A 12995-nucleotide genomic window follows, 5' to 3' on the forward strand; every position below is an offset into this window, starting at 1 on the left:
TAAACTGGCAAGTTTATATATACATATATTGAGCTCAGCAAATTTAGCATATCTTTAGAATTTCAGCTGCACAGACTCGCGGGCTGGTGATAAAAAGTTTCTTCCCCCCCCCGGTACAGTGTTGTCATTGCTCTCTTTGAAATTGTTGAGGTTGTTAATCAAAAATTCGTTTTACAACATATGAAATAGATAAATTCCAAATTAGGGGTTCCAGATATCCATATTCGGTGGAAGATTACGTTATTCAACACTGGATGTCTCTAGGTGCCGTTGTTTTATCACAATGCGTGAAACATACATACATTCATGCAGATTCTTCATTATTTAATTTCTTTTAATGTAACACAGTCCGATAATATTTGGTGGTAACAGTTTGAAAAGCTAACCAACAATTAAAGTTTTGAACGCAAAATGCCAAAACGAAATTAAGAGCCCGTCTGCGCTTTGGTATAATAACTCATCAACTAAAATTTTAAAAACTGTAAAGTAGAAAGCCAGACTATTAAATAAGAATTGCGTTAAATCCACCTTCACGAGTGTTAAATCCAGTATCAAAACTGAACTTAAAAGGAAAAAAAAATTACTATATGCTATTGAACCTTTTTCTTTCTTTCCTCTCTCTTCTCCCCCCCCCCAACTATTTATTACGTCCATCCGTATTTAAATCATGACGCCCGTAAGAGTCTACTTAAAATTCTTCTCGCAGCACGAAACCAGCAAAAATTACCTTGCTTCCCGCAGCGCGCCAAGAGGCAACCCTTGGCGATGAAACTTGGCGTGGAATTCCCTTCGGGTTAACGAATAGTAACCTTGCTCCGTCCGTTGCCACCTGACGCTGGATAAACTACGGCGTTACTTGCGAGTTTCCCAGGCTTCAGAAGGAGACGTGCTGTTGTTAAAGCACTGCCAGTGTTTTTGCAGGTGGAGAAACTCTGCGTTTGTTGTTTATTCATTGCAAGTGATACCAACTCGGATATATTTTATGATTATTGTGAAGTAAACAGTATTCCAATAGCATTCGGTACAATTTGTGTGCATCGTTCTTAAAGCCATGTGTACGTAACTTTTCTTAACACGTGACATATATCTCTTACGAGACTTGTTTATGTGTTTGTGCTTGGCCGTTTTCCACTAGCCCGGGAATTTGAGCAACAAGTGGTTTCTTTCGCTTTTTTCCGCAGGTTACCGTCTGCGATCCTTAATTTCTTAAGTAAGTAACATTCTTTATCATTTTATTGCATGGCTTTGATTAGTTTACGCTAAATTGCATGGGAAAACCAAGCGTCTGATAACCCGGATATTTACGGGTAATAAACATTGCCACAGTTGCTAAGCGACTGAAGACATCACCAGGAAAAACTCATCTTTATAGGTGTTGGTTGGGAAATTGTAAAAAGAGAGTTTATTTTGAATTCTCTTGACATGAGAATACGTATATATAATACCTCATTACTTATTTTTTGGAACGTATATAAACGATGTTTATTTTTGAATTTTCTTAACATGAGTATACATACAAAATACTTCATTATTTATTTTTTGGAACATTTGTAAACGGTGTTTATTTTTGAATTTTCTTGACATGAGCATGCGTATATAATGCTTCATTTTTTAAATTTTTTTGGAACGTATATTTTAGGCTATAAATAATTCAATTCCTATTAGATTTTATTTTTTTAAATGAACAATTATTAAATTGTTTTTAAAAGGGAAAATAATTTAATTTTTTAGTGGGTAAGAACTTTTTTTGATAGCTTCATTTTGTATCCACTTTCAGCGTTTGTAAACATAAATAACTATTTTATATTTTATTGCAGTAGTTTCGGACGGTATTGCAGTAAACGGTTTCATTTAGTATTCAATTTTAATGTTTTTACAGTATAAATGATTGCATTTTGCATGCGATTTTTGTAGAGTAAATAAATTCATTTTGCATTAGATTTTTAATTTTAATGTTTTAAGAGGGGTAAATTATTTTAATACTTTTATAGGATAACTTTTTCATTTCATATTCAATTTAATAATCTTTTAAGGCAAATATTCCTTACATTTGCAATGGTACGTTTGTTAAATTTAACCCAAAACAATTTTAGCGTTTTCTATTCTTTTATAAATTTGCAAAAATTCGTAAAAATGATGGGGAAAGAATATAGTGGACGTTTTTACAAGCAGGATTTTTAAAATTTCAAAAAATAATTTCAAGTTTTGATTAGCTACTGGGAATTAAATATGAATAGTAACTACAGCTTGCAAATTTTTCTATTTTGTTGCCGTAAATAAATCTAATAATTTGCAGATTACAGACACATTGTATCTTTAAATTATATCAAATTTAACTTATACCAAAATATTATTAAAAACTTGGAAGAGTCTTATATAATACTAGCCGCTATGCGGCCAGCCTTCGTCTGGCTTTTAAATGTACCGGAAAACAAACGTCCAGTATCCAAGAGAAACATTAAATTTAAAAACTGCACAGAATTATCGCCCTCATTTTTCCGAGCGGCAACAGTGCTGATGTCAGCAATAATGGCTGCGTGCCATCGATTTGATGCGATTTCATCAAAAAACATAAAATAATAATAATAAAAACCATTCGAATTTTGAAAAAATCGCTTCGAGGTGCACTGGTTCTTGTCTGCATCCTGTCTACCAAATTTCGTAGACCTGGGTCTATTTGCTTACGCGCAGCACGAACAAAGGACGCACACCACAAACTCTTCTTTTTATTACATGTAGAGATAATTAATAAATTTAAATTATTAATGGATATAAAAAGCACTGTTTGTATGTATTTTATTATAAAAAATAAGTAGAAGAAAAATACTAATGCGATTTTAACGTTTTCTATTTTTTTATAAATCTGCAAAAATTCCTAACAATGATAGAAAATGAATATAGTGGAGGTTTTTTACATGCATAACTTTCAGAAAAATTTAAAGTTTTCATTACTTAGTGGGATTTTAAGTATGAATATTGATTGCAACCTGCAAATTTTTCTGTTTTGTCTCTATAGAATAGTTTGCAGATTACAAAGGTCACTGGGTTATAACAAAGTCATAGGGTATACAGGGATTATAACCTCTGTATACCCTATCTTATAACCCCAGTTACCCTATTCAGACCCCTGTAGAACCCGTTCTGCCTATCGGATTTTGATGAAACTTTGTATATACGTTATATGAACTAGGGGGAAAAGATTTCTGCAATAAAAAAATAGTTCAAATTTTGACCACCAGATAGCAATTTTCAAAAATTCCTTATGCAAATTAGTCAAACCTATAAAGAGACTTGTAGAAATTGACTTTGTGTGCCTTTGTCATCTTTACTCATGCCCATAAGAGAAGAAATATCGAGCTTTAGTGGTAAAACTGTTTTATCAAAACAGCAGCGCTCTTAGCTGCATTGCATGAATATCGTCGTTTAAAGGGATTGCGAAAAGGGCCCATCTCGAAGAATGGTTCCTCCCCCCTGGTGTTCAAAATTTGAACTATTTTTTTATTGCTGAAATCGTTTCCCCGTGGTCCATATAACATGTACACCAAATTACATCAAAATTCAATTAGTAGAACAGGTTCTAGAGGAGTCTGAATAGGGTCACTTTAATTATAACTACCCTGTATGTATTTTATTATAAAAAGTACGGATTGTAAATAGAAGAAAAATGTTGAAGACATTCAGAAAGACGTCAAAGAAAACATTATTAGCTTATTGAGAAACTAAAAACCATCCCACACGTTTCCTGATAACCAGCTAATGTTAATAATAGCGCCAGGATCAAATGGCTTGAGCATTACTAATTTTGCCTTAATTTATGTATGCAAACAAAATGAGAGTTTGCTTCGCACCTTTCATATGCGTGATAAGCAAAACAAAGCATCTGATCTTAGTAAAATCCTTTTTTAAGAAATAGTTTTTAAAGGCGATTTGTTTTGCTGGATTCTAAAGGCATATGTAAACGGGAAAGAAAAGAATAAAGTCCACGGTTTAATAAAATTCACTTTTAATCGAAAAATCACGTTTAACCAGAAACGATGCAGAAGTGAATCGATAAACCCGAGCCAGAACGATACACTAAAAGGAAGTAAATTAAACGTCGTGCAGTGGCAACGCCTTTTAGTGGCTGTTTTTAGATCTTTCTTCACGTTCCGAGTGATTTCATTCGCTTTTTTCATATGATTTTACGTGCTAATTGAAAATAAATAATGTAATATGTTGGGAGTTTCTAAATGAAAATTACGATATTCATTTCAACTTCATGTGTTAAATAATAATAATAATAATAATAATAATAAAAAAAAAAAAAAAAAAAAAAAAACTGAAATTTTTCAGATTTTAAATTACGTCCAAAGGGGCGTTTTTTTAACGTTTTGAGTGTTACCTTTATTTATTAAATATCATGTTCTTTGCACTTAAACCATAAAATTCAGTTCAAGAGCAATATCGCAAAATAATGTTAAATTAAGCATATCTTTAGAATTTCCGATATACACAGTCTCGCGAGCTGGAGATAAAAGTATTTTTTTTTCTATATAACGTTGCCATTTCTCGCTTTTAAAGCATTGAGTTTGTAAATCAAAAATTCGTTAAAGTTTTACAAAATATAAAATCTATAATAAAACAAATTCCAAATTTGGGATTTCAGATGCCCATATTCGCAGTAGGATTTCGTCATTCAAAATTCGATGGCTCTATGTACCATTGTTTTATCACAATGCGAGAAATAGACGAATCATTTATGCAGATTTTTCATTATTTAATTTCTTCAAATATAATGCAGGACTCTAACATTTGTGGCAACAGTTTGAAAAGTGAACCGACGTTTATGAGTCCGACGCAAAATGTGAAAACGAAAGCAATAGTCATTCGGGACTGAAATCCCTTTGGACTAATAAGTGATCTTATTATTAAAGAACCTTTATTTATTGAATATCGTGTTCTTCGCACTTAAACCTAAAATTCAATTTGACAGCAATATCACAAAATATTTAAAAGAGCATATCTTTAGAATTTCCGATACACAATCTCGCGCAGTGTAAATAAAAATGTTCCTCCCCCCGTACAGTGTTGCCATTACTCGCTTTGAAATTGTTGAGTTTCTTAATCAAAAACTCACAAATGCCTTACAAAATATGAAATAGATAATAAAACTAATTCCAAATTTGGGCTTCCAGATGCCCATATTCGGTGGAAGATTACATTATTCAAAATTGGATGGCTCTAAGTACCGTTGTTTTATCACAATGCGAGAAACATACATATATTTATGCAGATTCTTCGTTATTTAATTTCTTTATATATAACACAGGGCGATAATATTTGGTGGCAACAATCTGAAAAGTGATTCAGGTTCTTAAAGTTTTCGACGCAAAATCCCAAAACGAAATTAATAGCCCGTCTGGGCTAACGCTGTTTAGGCTAAAAATAATATCGTTAACGAAATTATGCATGCAAAAGTGAAAATTTTTATTTTTACAAAAAACATGTATGACGAGAGGCTGTCCGAAATTTCTTCATACCTGACCTTCACTTTATTGAAGTTCCGCTTAAAAAGAAGCACAAACTTTTAAGAAATAGAAAGAAGAGAAGCAGTACGATTTAAGCACTTGCAAGAGAAAGCTCTAAACCGATATTTATTCTACCTCTGAGTTCATATTCTTGTTTATCCGTTTATTTTGTCTAGCGTAAAAGTTTATTTTGTTGAGTACATCATCTATGTTGAATGTATGAGCTCTAATACACTACACTGGTGTATGTTTATAAGAAACTTCTATTTGCTTTGGCTTATTTCCTTGCTTCTTCCCCTCCCCATCTTTATTCAAGTAGACCGAAACGTCTAATGGGGGGGGGGGACTTCTTAATATACTTCATGCGGAATTGCTGCAAAGCGGTGTCTCCTCATAAAAAATCCGGGACTTGAATGCTGATCTGCGAGTATTCGCCAAAATAGAAATGTTCGCATCACCGGCAGGGCATAATAAAAAACCTTTTTCTCCTAATAAAATAATGAGGTTTACAAAAAAAAAAAAAAAAAAAAATATTGGTGTGATTTTATGGTAGTTTATTATCATCACCATATTTTATTTTTGGTAGTTTATATCATCATCATCTTACACCTATAAACATCACGCGCCGTTTCCTGAAATATTTTTATTGTCCTTATTAATCACAACAGTCATTCTGAAACGCAAATAGATTGTTTCTGTTTATGAGCCACGATATTTATGTTTGGTCCGTACTCCAGCAAGGACATTGAAATTCTGATTAATATTCAGGTCCACAAAAACCTAGAAGATTTTTGGAAGCCTCCAAAATCATTACACGTCATCAAAATATAGTTTTTCTCTTATAGGAGTAAAGAAAAGAGTCATTAAGGGGTCGCTGAATAAATGATGAAGCAGTAACCGAGTAGTAAGATCCGTTGAATACTGGTACTTCGATCTAGGTTCAAATCCTGTCAAGCATTTTGCCTGCTTCGGAGTTTTCCTGGTTTGCTCCATGCGTCAAAGGATCATGAAACAGTTTTCTTAATTGAAAAAGGTCCTTCAGGAAGGTATCCTTCAATTTCCGTGTGTTAGAGTGTGGTAGTTTACATATCTGGCATCCTAATATTTCATTAGTTTCATATTTGTATATTTGAAATATTACCCCTGGAACTACTTTTGAAAGTCATCATTGCATCCGGACAATCATCTTCCATTACGTATGCAAACTCCATTCATCTTCAACTCCTATTACGTATGCAAACTCCATTCATCTTCCATCTCCTGTTATGTATGCAAACTCCACTCATCTTTCATCTCCTATTCTTTGGAGCATTCACATCATGGAGCTATCAAAGTCATGCCTATTTAGGCAGTTCTTTTTTGAGCGAGTGACGGCGCAGTCATGCCATAAGTTTACACACCTATAATCTATATCCTTCTCCATCTCTAAGACATATATCCTTCGCATGTTTTGCCGTTAAAGTCAAAACTAAATAACTCAATAACATCGTTATTTGCAGTGACTCCAAATAACTCAAAACTTGTCCTTGAAAAACTGCTGTTCTTAAGGCTCAGGCTGATTGAATCTGGGTCTGAAATCATTCAAAGTAATGTTTGCAGTTGTTGCAAACCATTCTTTCCTTTCGATCAATAGATTCTGAATCGTTTGCTATATAAATCTAAAAGAAGAAATCCACGTGTTTTAGATCTCGCCGTCATGGGGCTGAAGGAATGATTGTGACTTAGTTCTACCATCGTGGGAAACGAAAGCTTAACACATCTTGCACAAGCATTGAAAGATGTGGTGGTGATTCATCTCGATGAAAGGTGATAAGATCACATTAATCTGTATCGCTAAATATTGGCAATATCACGTAAACAGCAGCGGAAATTATTATCATTATCAGAGATGTTATTTTCGTCACATCTGGCTGTGACTTTCACTTCCCGATCTCACAGTGGATCGCCAGATCTCGATGATTAACTTATCTGCGTTGAGATCATCTGTTTCAAACGTAAAATTAGGAGGATTGATAATCGGGAAAAAAAAAAAAAAAAAAAAAAAAAAAAAATGCTGTTAAAAATATTTTGATATGCTCTTTAAAAAGCTGTGTCAATGATGTTGATTAATGAAATTGAAAATTGAACAAGTCTCGTTTTTTCCATGCAATTTTCAGTGTAATGTTCTGATTAATTTTTATTCGATCAAATCTACTTTTTTCGGTTATAAAGATATATATAAAGCATGTTATTCATTGTAAAAACACAGCTAAATACTTTTATTTATTAAATATCATGTTCTTCGCACTTAAACCATAAAATTCAATTCAACAGCAATATCACAAAATATTTACAGTCTCGCGCGCTGGACATAAAAATGTCCCCCCCTCCGTAGAGTGTTGCCATTTCTCGCTTTTAAATCGTTGAGTTTGTTAATAAAAATTCGCTAAAGTTGCAGAGACAGTGGGTATTTTTTTGGAAGCAGGAGACTTGAAAATTGAGCAACGCCTTCGCCGGGAATCGAACCACGGACCTCTGGGATACGCGCCCAGCGTGCAGACCACTACATCACGAAGGCACGCTAAGAAGGTGGGAGAAATACCTAATAAAGTTTTACAAAATATGAAATAGATAATCGTACGTTATTCAAAATTGCAGGGCTCTAAGTATCGTTGTTTTATCACATTGGAGAAACATACCTACATTTATGCAGATTCTTCGTTATTTTATTCCTTTAAATATAATACAGGGCGATAATATTTAGTGGCAACAATATCAAAAGTGATTCGCCGTTTATAGTGAATCGACGTAAAATGCCTAAACGAAATTAATAGCCCTTCTGAGCTAACGCTCCTTTGGGCTAATAATTACTACGTCGGTTGAATCCGAGCAGAAAGTGCAGACGCTTTATTTTCATGGAAGGTTGTAATTACTAATGGGAACTGGTTTTTACTTTCATTACATGTGAGGAAAACCGCAGCATTTCTCACGCAGTCAACTTGTTTTGTTAGAAAACAAGCTTTAACTAAACTTGAATGGTCTCTGTTGGATGATTCTGCTCTAGTCCTGTGCAAGAGAAAGATCTACAGCTTTTTCTACTAACAAGAACTTCGTTGTGAAACAAAACAAAATCATTTCCATCTCCTTCTGCAAAAGCAGCTTAATTTCGAGTAGTGACCACCGTTTTCAGTATGTAAATTTCTTCTCAGGGTCGTTGAATTAGTATTCTAAATTTGGCAGCAAGATCACTGTTCTGGAACAAAAACAAAATCGATCGTTATCTTTTTCTGTAAAACGACTTAATAGCATCCTGTTCCCTGATTGAATTTACGTTCTACGGCTTTTGAAGTTTTGTGTTGCCCTAACTTTGACAGCCCTTTGTTTGAAAGTGAGGGTGAGTAAAATGCATGAAAGCAATGTATTGTGGTAAAATCTTTATCATCAGGAATCCAAATTGCCGTAATTTTGGGGCTAAAAATGGAAACGAATGCTTTTTATAGCTTCCGAATGATTCTATCACGTTCGTATTTCTGGCAACCATATAACCTTATTTCACCTAACCACTCTTGATAGCTATAAAAGGATCTCGCTATTAAGGATCGCTAAAAGGATCTCGATGTGTCATTTAAAATAACATTCCAAAAAATTACACATTATTTCTTAGTTACAGCCAACTCTCATTAATACATTTTCCTACGAAACGGCATGGCTGAATATAATAAGGCACAAAATCCTTAGTATACAAATCTTCCATTAGCCTAAAGAAAATTTTCTCGTAATATGACTGCACATTGAATTAGCCAAGATAATAACATTCTTGTCTACATGAATAAGATACGAAATTTTTTCTTTATGTAATAAGAAAGCAAATTTAAGTGTAACTACTCCAACTATCTTTTTCTTTGGGAGGGGCACCAGCGACCGAGCGGGTAAAGTCGTTGAACACTGGTAACTCGGACCGTGATTCGAATCCCCACAAGCGGGTGGTACATGGGCGTCTTCGTGGTTTTCCTCATGTGTAACCTGTATCTAGTTTCTCTTCAGACGGTGGTATAAATGTCATAGAAGCATATTCATAAGGTATAAACTGCGGAAATTCCATTCATACCTGCGAGACACGGTCTAAGCTGCAGCCAATTAGAGAAGCTAAATTCGCGCATGCGTGGATGCGTCTACAGCTTTCTCGTTCTGTTTTCCCGCTCAGTAGGTTTCGCGCGTTCGCTCTGATTGGTCGGCTCTAATACCAAGTCCGCATAGTTGAAAACTGTGAACTTTATGTCAGAACCGCTAAAACAGTTTTTGTGATGTAGCAAGGTTTGGTTACCTAGCAACGAACAGCTGTGAAATTTATACCCCCGTCTGAACACAGCCTAAGGCTTCGTTCAGATGGTTGTATAAATGGCATAGAGCAGGGGCTCTCAACCTTATGCCAGCGGCGCCATAGCACTCGCAGATCGTTTGACGTGTCCCCGCCGCTGTGCGATCACGATAAAAATGTTTTAGTTTTCAATAAAATTCAAGCGAAAAATATAAATAAAAAAATTATCAATAAAATTCAAGTATCAAATTTTTCTGATTTTTAACGAAATAGAAACTGCGTCCAACACACATGTCAGCACAAAACAAAATACGACCGATCTCTTTTTTATGTGCTCGTGTTGTGTGCATCTGTGCACCTCTATCCAAGTATAAATTCACCTTGAAAAGTAATGGTGTGCGCCGTTGTTGTAGAAAGTTGAAAACTTCGAACTTTATGCCAAAATCCCTAAACCAGTTTTTGTGATGTAGCAAGGTCTGGTTACCTAGCAGCACAGCTGAGCTTAAACCAGTTATGACATTTTTTTTTTTAAATTCCTACAATCAGCTCACACTCTCCCTATACCTTGTTCAAATTTTCAGTCATTCAAATTTTCAATCGTTAATAAAATACTTTTTATTCGTCCACTCAAGTTCAGATACATTTTTTTTTAAACTTGTAGTGCATGACATTTGATGTTTATACAGTTTTTTCACATTTTTACTTATTTATTCCTGTTTATCGAAGTCAATTTCTACTTATTTATTCCTGTTTATCGAAACTAAAGATATGCTGTTTTTATTTTGAGTATATTATAAGACTTACAAATAATGACCGTTTATTAGAAATTCTCACGTGCTGTAAAAATTAATTTTATAACAACTTATAAATAATAGTACATAACTGTGATAAATGGGATTGTAATATTTAACAAAAATAAGTGGCAACAGTAAGATTTTTAAAGTGTACAGAATTAAAGAATTGTAGTTATATAGAGTTGTATGAAGCAGATGTAATGTCCCATTATGCAGCGAAAATTCTCCCCTTATTTCTATATTAACATGATAATAATATATGTTTAAAATGTAACCCTTTAAAATGTCGCTTGCTTCACAAACGGAGAATGCGGAAAGAAACTAACACACAACGCAAGCGATGATTAGAGAAAGAAAAACATTTTTCTTTGTTGACCTAAGTAGAAATTGACTTTGAAAAAAATATATATATTATATTGTTGCTGAGTAGAGTGATTAATTGAGGTATAATTTTCTGTCTAAAAATAATATATATTCACAGTATATACGACCAAATGAAGGATGGAGGTGATAATTTATTGATGAGCGCTAATGTTATGAGCTCTCATTTGTGTTGAAAAATATCAGAACAGACATTGTCAACACGGGGGTGAGGGAGGAATTTCTTTTTTCATTGGAGAAATGCCGTCAACCTTTTATTAACCACTTAAGTATTTAATTTTAGTTTATGAACATAAAAAACTACTTTCGTTCATGTATTGACATTTTTCAGTGTTTTCTATATTTTCTTATTAAATTTAAAAACCAAATTAAAAAAAAAAAAAAAAAACTGAAATGTTTCAGATTTTAAATTACGTCCAAAGGGGCGTTTTTTAACATTTTGTGTGTTACCTTTCTTTATTAAATATCATGTTCCTCGCACTTAAACCATAAAAGATCCAGTGCAACAGCAATATCGCAAAATAATTTTAAAACGAGCATATCTTTAGAATTTCCGATACAGAGACTCACGCGCTGGAGATAAAAATGCTTTTTCTGCACAACGTTGCCATTGCTCGCTTTGAAATCCTTGAGTTTGTTAATCAATTCGTCAAAATTTTAAAAAATAGGAAATCGATCATAAAACAAATTTCAAATTTCAAATTTGGTCTTCCACATGCTCATATTCGTTGGAGGATTACGTTATTCAAAATTCGATGACTCTATGTACCGTTGTTTTATCACAATACGAGAAATATACATACATTTATGCAGATTTTTCATTATTTAATTTCTTCAAATATAATGCAGGACTCTAACATTTTGTGGCAACAGTTTGAAAAGTGAACCGACATTTATGAGTCCGCCGCAAAATGCCAAAACAAAGCTAATAGTCCTTCGGAATTCAAATCCCTTTGGACTAATTATATCAATTTAAAATGTACATGTATTTTTCGAGTTTAGGAAAGGAAGGGGGTGATTGTCTAAAAATGAAACAGAGGTTTAAAACAGGTATTCTCAGAGTTTTTAACCCAAGCATCCCTTTCGCCATTGCTTCATCCTGGGAGAGAACGGGTCCAAGTATTTTCCACTCCTCTTCTCCTACCACCAAACTCTTTGAAGGACTTTCACCTCGCCGCATATTTAGAGTGCCGCGCCGACACTCTACAAACATCCATGCCTTCTCCGGGATTCGAACCTGGAACATTTGGTACGTCAATCAGAGTCACTGGCCACTATCCTGATTGAGCGACTTTAAAACCATATATAAATTTATATCTGTAAGTTATTATGAGGTTAGCATGACGCATTAACTAACATCTTCAGGTTATTATTTGGTTACAAAAAAGGTTAATGGATTCACATATGATTTAACATTTTTAGATTATAAAACATTAACGCTTTAGGTTACTTTAGTTCATTTTTGTAAAATAATTAATATAAATTATTAAATACCATAAAATTATTTGTAAATAATTGGTAGATAATAAATTAAATAAATACTTGTAAATAATTGGTAATATAATAAATTACTTATAAATAATTGGTAATATAATAAATTACTTGTAAATAATTGGTATAAATCATTAAGTTTAATGAGTAATAGTTTCTTTTGTGCGTTGGAAAAGCAAAAAAGGTATGCTATGAAATGCTGGAATGATTTTTTAACCTCCCTCATGATAGGTGGCGAACGCTGTCTCTATAAGAACAAAAGGATTCTAATGGAGCATAACGAAGATACTGATCCAGAAATTTAGATCTCTGCCGAATTCCAAAATGAATGTTGTTTATGTATTATCGCTGAAAAATTGTTACCTTTTTGTTCATTCTCCCGGTAGAAGCTCTCGGCAATAGAATTAATTATCCAAGCGAATCAGATCAAGATCGTCCGAATGGAATGTTGGTATAAAAAAGTGCTATTCTTTTTGCAACTTCGTTCTTTTTCTCCCTCATCTTTTCGAAGGTCAAATAAGTGAA

At 33.6% G+C, this 12995-nt stretch overlaps 1 protein-coding gene across 2 annotated transcripts in view; it reads left to right on the forward strand.

Annotated features, from left to right (window-relative positions):
- The first annotated feature begins 850 nt into the window (after positions 1-850).
- LOC118193031 (epidermal growth factor receptor-like) overlaps positions 851-12995 on the forward strand; it is a 184356-nt gene continuing 172211 nt past the window's right edge. The window contains exon 1 of one of the 2 annotated variants that reach the window (XM_085827030.1): positions 851-1210. The gene's annotated coding sequence lies outside the window, so the exon portion shown is untranslated. The remainder of the gene's footprint in view (positions 1211-12995) is intronic. The other variant, XM_085827028.1, reaches the window with a different exon arrangement.

The sequence above is a fragment of the Stegodyphus dumicola genome, chromosome 11, assembly GCF_044657685.1.
Source record: "Stegodyphus dumicola isolate Sdum_Otavi_A_Nest chromosome 11, ASM4465768v1".
Lineage (NCBI taxonomy): Eukaryota > Metazoa > Arthropoda > Arachnida > Araneae > Eresidae > Stegodyphus > Stegodyphus dumicola.